This window comes from Oncorhynchus masou, chromosome 28, assembly GCF_036934945.1.
Source record: "Oncorhynchus masou masou isolate Uvic2021 chromosome 28, UVic_Omas_1.1, whole genome shotgun sequence".
Taxonomy (NCBI): Eukaryota; Metazoa; Chordata; class Actinopteri; order Salmoniformes; family Salmonidae; genus Oncorhynchus; species Oncorhynchus masou.
The window spans coordinates 62,692,575-62,700,444 of NC_088239.1; the positions used below are offsets into that span (position 1 = coordinate 62,692,575).

The 7,870-nt window shown below is 41.1% G+C and overlaps 1 pseudogene; it reads right to left on the minus strand.

The window, feature by feature from the left end:
- Positions 1 to 713: 713 nt before the first annotated feature.
- Positions 714 to 6,956, minus strand: LOC135517033 (endoplasmic reticulum mannosyl-oligosaccharide 1,2-alpha-mannosidase-like; annotated as a pseudogene).
- Between the last annotated feature and the right edge of the window lie 914 nt (positions 6,957 to 7,870).

A 7,870-nucleotide genomic window follows, 5' to 3' on the forward strand; every position in this document is an offset into this window, starting at 1 on the left:
CAACTCACGCCCTGACCATACTAAAACACAGACAAAAACAAAGGAACTAAGGTCAGAACGTGACAGTAATGCCTATCAAGGAGAGGGACTAGTGAAAGAGCATTGAGATAGGAGTGTTCCCTCTACCATTATAGGCTCTCAACATGCCAACCGATGTATTCAGTATTCACTTCTTCAAGGTGACTCATGCTTGAACATAAATGTATAGGAAGAATCTGTGCAAAACCATGACAAACTTGAGGTATTTCCACCATATTTAATATTCTTTGTCAGCCCGTCAGGGACGGGAAGGGAGAGGATGATATTACTGTCTGTGTTAGAAAATAATCAAACAGGTACCTGGGGAGGCTTAGTCTAATTTCTCTCCTAGTCATCCCACCTCTGCAATAAACCTACATGTAGTATATTTGAAGTTGATTTCGTAGACCTGTCATCTTGTATCTTTTGAACTGAAAAGCAAGCAACCCATCCTCTCAAATTACAAATCCTTAGTACAACAGAGACCAGCTCTATGGCATCGCCCCGATCCCAGGATAAACCCAAACTTCTCCACTTGAAAGCCTATTGAGTCTTTGACTGTGCACTGGCACACCACAGTGAGTCAAGCCGGATCCCTTGAGAAGAAGGCAGCCGTTTGGCTTCTAAACCCTAGAAAGGTGGTTCAAACCAGGATCTTGGTGGTAAGTTACTCCTCTATGACATCACTTCATGTCTCAGACCGGAGGAGATTGCCAGATGGGTAGTGGGTGGGCCTCAGACCTGGAGCTGTCCAGACTGAGCAGCTCCAGGTTACTATTTTTTACATTGTAGAATAATAGCGAAGACATCAAAACTATGAAATAACACATATGGAATCATGTAGTAACCAAAAACTTTATTCTTAAAACTAGCCACCCTTTGCCTTGATGACAGCTTTACACACTCTTGGCATTCTCTCAACCAGCATCACCTGGAATGCTTTTCCAGCTGTCTTGAAGGAGTTCCAATATATACTGAGCACTTGTCGGCTGTTTTTCCTTCACTCTGTGGTCCAACTCATCCCAAACCATCTCAATTCGGTTGAGGTCGGGTGATTGTGGAGGCCAGGTCACCTGATGCAGCACTCCATCACTCTCCTCCTTGGTCAAATAGCCCTTACACAGCCTGGTGGTGTGCTGTTGAAAAACAAATTATATTATTATATTCCAACTAAGCGCAAACCAGATGGGATGGCGTATCACTTCAGAATGCTGTGGTAGCCATGCTGGTTAAGTGTGCCTTGAATTCTAAATAAATCACTGACAGTGTCAGCAGCAAAGCACCCCCACACCATCACATCTCCTCCTCCATGCTCCTTCATGGTGGGAACCAAACCTGGTCTGCGTCTCACAAAGACACGGCAGTTGGAACTAAAATCTCAAATTTGGACTCATCAGACAAAGGACAGATTTTCACTGGTCTAATGTCCATTGCTCATGTTTCTTGGCCCAAGCAATTCTCTTCTTATTATTGGTTTCCTTTAGTACTAGTTTCTTTGCAGCAATTAGTCCATGAAGGCCTGATTCACACAGTCTCCTCTGAGCAGTTGATTTTGAGATGTGTCTGTTACTTAAACTCTGTGAATCATTTATTTGGGATGCAATCTGAGGTGAAGTTACCTCTAATGAACTTATCCTCTGCAGCAGAGGTAACTCTGGTTCTTTCTTTCCTGTGGCGGTCCTCATGAGAGCCAGTTTCATCATAGCCCTTGATGGTTTTTGCGGCTGCACTTGAAGAAAAGCTTTTCTAACAAATGAGTTAGACAGGAGGAAACCAAAGAAATGGTCAAAAGCTACATACGGACCCTCCACACTCCACACCAATCACACCCCGAAAACTAGTATATAGTATCAGTTCTCTGTCTGACAAGTATTATGAAGCTGCAGCTTTAAGTATTGTTTCTTCATCCTATGTAATGTATTCCCAGATGATTTTGGTGATGGTTTTTGACCCTGTTCAGCTAAATTAATTATTAAGTTGTTAATTAATTAAGTTGTTAAGTTTATGTCCCATCCTACCTCCTGATATTACCAGGTTCAGACCACTAGATAATGCTGTTCCAGGTGATTTTTTCTTTAAATGGATAGTTCACCCAAATTACAAAAATACATATTGGTTTGTTTATCCTGTAAGCAGTCTAAGGATAAGGCATGACAGCAATCCATGCGTTGGTTTGGTGTCCACTGTTTCTAGCATTTGTGGCACAAATCCCATGCAGGTCAATGGTACCTATATAAGCATGTTCACGCTTCATGTCCAAATCATCCCGAAGTAAAAAAAAAAAATTGATGTATAACTCAATGAACTTACTTATAGATTATTTGGATATAAAAAGTTAGCATTTGAAACATGGTCCAGATAAACAAAACCAAAGCATGGGTTGCCCTCATACCTTGTCCATAAACTGCTTACAGGGTAAGGAAACCAATCTGTCTTTCTGTAATTTGTGTGAACTATTACCTTTAATATTGAGATGTTCTTAAAAAAATCACCTAAGTAGGAACAGCAGCATTCAGAACTTGGTAATATCAGGATGTAGGATGGGATATAAATCTAACCTTAATGACAAACGGGGAAAAAAACAGAATACATTAGATAGGATGAAGAAAGAAAAATACTCAGAGCCACAGCTCCATACTACTTGTCAGACATAGAGAACGGATACTGTATACTCGTTTTTAGGGTGGGATAGGAGTGGGGTGGCTTTTTATTTTTGGGGGGAAATTCCTTGTTAGAAAAAAGTTTGGTCCAAATCGAGTGTTAAGTACCCTATTTATTGAATGTTATAAGAATCCTATAAATTAAAATGGTCAATTTGGGTGCAATCAATTCGCTCAATTTCTCAGAGATCAAATTAGATTTAAAAATAATACAGTTGCAGGAATGCTAATCTTATCTTTTCTTAACGACATAAATGATGAACAATCTGAAATGGTGGGTGTCATGGCTTGCTGAAATGACATGGAACAACCCCACAGTGAGTCATGCAGGATCCCTTGAGAAGGCGGCATTGGTATCACAGCTCAGATGATTATGTTGATTGAGAATTTCAAGTAGACTCACCCTATTGTCTTCCGACAGATGGCGTCATTCTAACGAGACTGCATTGCCATGAGCCATCTATCATGCAAATCGTAGCGCTAATCTTTAACAATAAAGATTCCTCTGCATCCGCATGAAAGTAGGATCTGGGTTTTAGAAATGACTGCATTCTCGCATTGACACGCTATGAACCAGCTGGCGGATTCAATGAAACCATGCACCAGTCTGTCAGCTGATCAAACGTGTTGTATTTAGCAGAGCACAGCTTACTGACATAAATGTGCTAGCTTGTTTAAATGGCCCTTACGGTAGCTAGTTAGCCAGCATGCTAATAAAGTTGACCTGCACAAAATGATGGGACTGTTCTCATAATTTAGCTCATTTGGCTTCTTAATTCAACCAGTGAGACTAGCTCAGCTAACAACCAAGCTAGCTATTATTTCATACGTAATAAATACTGCTTCCTCAACCACAAAACTCCTTAGCTTGATGTAGAATTTGGTAGTTAAGAAAACGTAAAAATTGCCTACAGGTTTATAGTTTTGTTAAGATTAATTCTGACTGTCAGGGGGTTTGTTAGACGAAGTCACTTTAGTAACATTTTCTAATGTTATGCAGCATATTGTTGCCAAATGACTTTTGATCTATCCAATAAAAGTTTGCAAGTTATCAGACAGATCGGTCCAGAGAGAACTGTTGCGCTATCTGGCGTAAGACATTGGACTCACCCTGGTGTATCTGTTGAAGCTCTCTAGAATGTCCCAGCCCCAGTCTCTGTATTTAGTTTCCTGAGTGAATCTGTACAGGTAGAACAGACTCTCCACTGTTTCTGGTCTCAGGAAGTTGTGTCTGTCAGCAGGCTGCATGAGAAAAGACATGCAAACACACATAGGGTCTCTGAAATTGCACCCTATTGTCTATATAGTGCATTACTTTTAAGCAATAGGGTGCCATTTAAAAATCAACAATACACATCGACAGTCTTGTGAAAAGTGTTATGAAATGCAATGTCATGTAATATTTTAAGTTGCATTGAATTGTCTTAATGTTGCTGGACCCCCAGGAAGAGTAGCTTCTGCCTTGGAAGCAGCTAATGAGGATCCTTAATGAATACAAATGCTTATCAGGAGGACAGACAACCAGTACCAGCAGCATACCACCCTGTATCCCACTGCTGGCTTGCTTCTGAAGCTAAGTAGGGCTGGTCCCTGGATGAGAGACCAGATGCTGCTGGAAGGGGTGTTGGAGGGCCAGTTGGGGCCACCCTTTCCTCTGGTATAAAATAAATTATACCCCAGGGCAGTGATTGGGGCATTGGTTTAAGGCACTGCATCTCAGTGCTACAGGCGACTTTCGGGTGGGATGTTAAACGGGAGTCCTGACTCTCTGTGTTCACAAAAGCTCCCATGGCACTTATTGTAAGAGTAGGGGTGTTAACCTCAGTGTCCTGGCTAAATTCCCAATCTGGCCCTCATACCATCATGGTCTCCTAATCATCCCCAGTTTACAATTGGCTCATTCATTCCCTGTAATTATTCCCTGTGTCGTTGCTGTAATTGACCATGTGTTTTCAGTCAACTTACCTAATAAAATAAAATGGTCCAATTCACACTTATCAAGGGCACATCCCTGGTTATTACTTTGATCTAGGAGACTCACTAAACACACTTAGTTTGTAAATGGTGTTGAGGTGTGCCCCTGGCTATCGGTATATAAACAATTAAATGGTGCCGTCTGGTTTGCTTAATATAAGGAATTTTTAATGATTTATACTTTTTAAAATACTTTATGATTTATTAGATTTACTTTTGATACTTAAGTGTATATCAAAACAAATACTTTTACTCAAGTGGTATTTTACTGGGAGACTTTCACTTTTTTTAAGGTATCTTTACTTTTACTCAAGTACGACAATTGGGTACTTTTCCCACCACTGTTGAAGAACTCTTTGTTGAAGCATTTGACACCCCTGATATCGTCTCTCACTCACCATTTTAGTGTTGAAGCGGTTGTCGTTGAGCTCCCCTATGAAGGTCAGCTTGCTGGGGCCCGTGGTTCTCGGGGGGGTGCTTCTTTACCCCCTCCACTGTCTCTAGGTAGTCCTCTAACAGACTGAGCATAACACACCCATTCATCTCTATTAGTTTATCTGTAATGCTGCAAGACAAGTCTCCTCAACGCGAATGTGATCATGTGATCTGATTGAACCAAATATACAGTAGAATGCAACATTTCTTTAACTCCCAGGTTTAAGAAATCAAGGGAATAAGCAAGAAATCTGGAATCCTCCAACCAGGATATCCAGGAATTTGCAAACAGAATAGAAAGGTGCTAACTCTGGTTCAGTCTTGCCTCTCAGTATCCACTGTTTGAGCAGGTACTCGTAGTAGCTGTCTGCCCAGGCCCCCAGGGTGAACTCTGCTTTGTGGCTGAACAAGCCGCTGTTGGTGTTGATGAACATTGTCACCAGGCCGTCATGTTTCCCTGGCAGCTTATCAGCCTCATCACCTCATTCACCACCTCCCAGGGAGGCATAGGCAGGTTGATAAAGACTTTAATATTAGAGCACACAGTAGAAAAATATTTTGCAAAGGAAAACTTCTTCTCAAGTTCAAACCTATGCAATAATGAGTTAAACTCCTCTAACTTCAATCTGATATTTTGTGTCCAGAAATTACAGATTGAACCAACATTGTTTTTTCAATGGGGGTCATCCGTTGACAGATAATGGAGATGATTGTCTGTCAAAAAACACAATATGTCTTCATAGTTGACTTGAATTGTTGACAGATGTAGCCTACACCCAGAAAACATAACATGACCCACAGAGCACCTCTCTCTGGCCTCACCTGGTACTGAGGGTCATGGGTAAGATGCCTGAGCTCTCTGAACTCCAGCTGGACACTGGTGACCTCGGCCAGGGTGCTGTCAGACATCCAGCGAGGTGTGTGGGCCGTGCCATTCCCAATGTTCACATCAGAGAAGGGGATCTTGGATGGGGTTTTGAAGGCAGGGATCAGCCTCAACCCAATATCTTTCTACAGGAGCAGAAGGGAAGAAAAGACGAGAAAATACGTATCAATCACCATCAACAGTCATTAGTAAATTAGCTAATTGAATTAGGTACTTGTCTGACTTAATCATTCTTAAAGGGAAGAGAAGAGCATTTTTCCTGCTTTGATAATAGTGTCAGTTATGAGAAACAGTGAACAGGGGAATTAAAGTGTGAAACAAGAGATGGAGGTATAGTCAGAAGTAAAGACCTTACTCTTGTCTAGTAGCCCTGTGACAATCTGTCCTAGCCTTCCTTCCCATGTCACTCACAGCCTTCTCCAGGAACATCTCATCCCCAGTCAGGTGGTAGGTGCTCAGCATGTCTCCCACAATCCGGATGGTGCTCTCAAACAGGTTCACGTCCATATTCTTAGAGATCAACAACTCAGTCTCCACCCACTTCCTCGCCTCCTCAAACTTTGCATATGAGAGAGAGAAACAGACATTTTCTATGGAATATATAGATATCCCATAGAAAATCAGGCGTTTCCAGCTACAATAGTAATTTACAACATTAACAATGTCTACACTGTATCTCTGATCAATTTGATGTTATTTTAATGGACAAAAAATGTGCTTTTCTTTCAAAAACAAGGACATTTCTAAGTGACCCCAAACTTTTGAAAGGTAGTGCATATTTGTGAAGCTAAAAACAACTGTTCAAGCTGTGGAGTGGGTAAGGATGTACAGTATGGTTGAGGGTATGAGATGGTGCGTGTGGCAGAGACTTAACCTCGTGCCAGTGGGGCAGCGTCCTCAGGGTTGTTTAGGACAGCGGGCACAGCTGCATCCTTCTCATGTGCAGAGGGTGGGCGTTCTGTAGCCTGGTCCGCCTTGATCATGGCACCTCGCAAACTACATGCATGAAACAAGCAACACACAAATTATAAAGGATATGAAACTGTAAACAAATAGTAAGAACAGTATTACAGTAGAATGGCCCTGATTGGTCAACAGAGATGAATTCAATATCAAATGTGGTTAATCATGACAATATGTGAAGTAAACAGAGAGGTCTACTTTCTTGGGGACCTGAATATCAACTGGTTTTTCATCAAGCTGTCCACTCAACTGGAAGCTTTTCACTGTAACCAGTGCCTGTAATCTGGTTTAGGTTACTAATCAACCTACCAGGGCGTTCACAAACAAGAGCATCCACATGTATCAATCACATGTTTACTATTACTGTAGAACTTTGTTCTAAAGCTGTATCCGTACCCATTGGATGCAGTGATCACAATATAGTGGCTAAATCCAGGAAAGCCAAAGTTCCAACAGCTGGGCCTAAAATAGTATATTAGTGATCATACAAAATATTTTGCCGTGACTCTTATGTGGGTGATGTTAAAAATATTTGTTGGTCTGATGTCTTTCATAAGGGACATGCAGACATTGCTTCTTCCAATTATTGATAAACATGCACCTGTTAAGATACTAACTGTTAGAAGTGTTAAGCCTCCATGGATTGATGAGGAAATTAAAAACTGTATGGTTGAAAGAGATGGGGCAAAAGAAGTGGCTTATAAGTCTGGCTGCACATCAGACTGGCTGATTCACTGCAAATTGAGAAATGATGTGACTAACCTCAACAAAAACAACAAGAAACTGTAATATGAAGCCAAGATCAATGACAAAGAATGATGGAAAAAGCACTTTGGAGTACTTTAAATGAAATTATGGGCAGAAAGACAAATTCAACTCCTTTCATCGAATCAAGTGGCTCAATCGTCACAAAACCGTTTGATGTTAATGATTA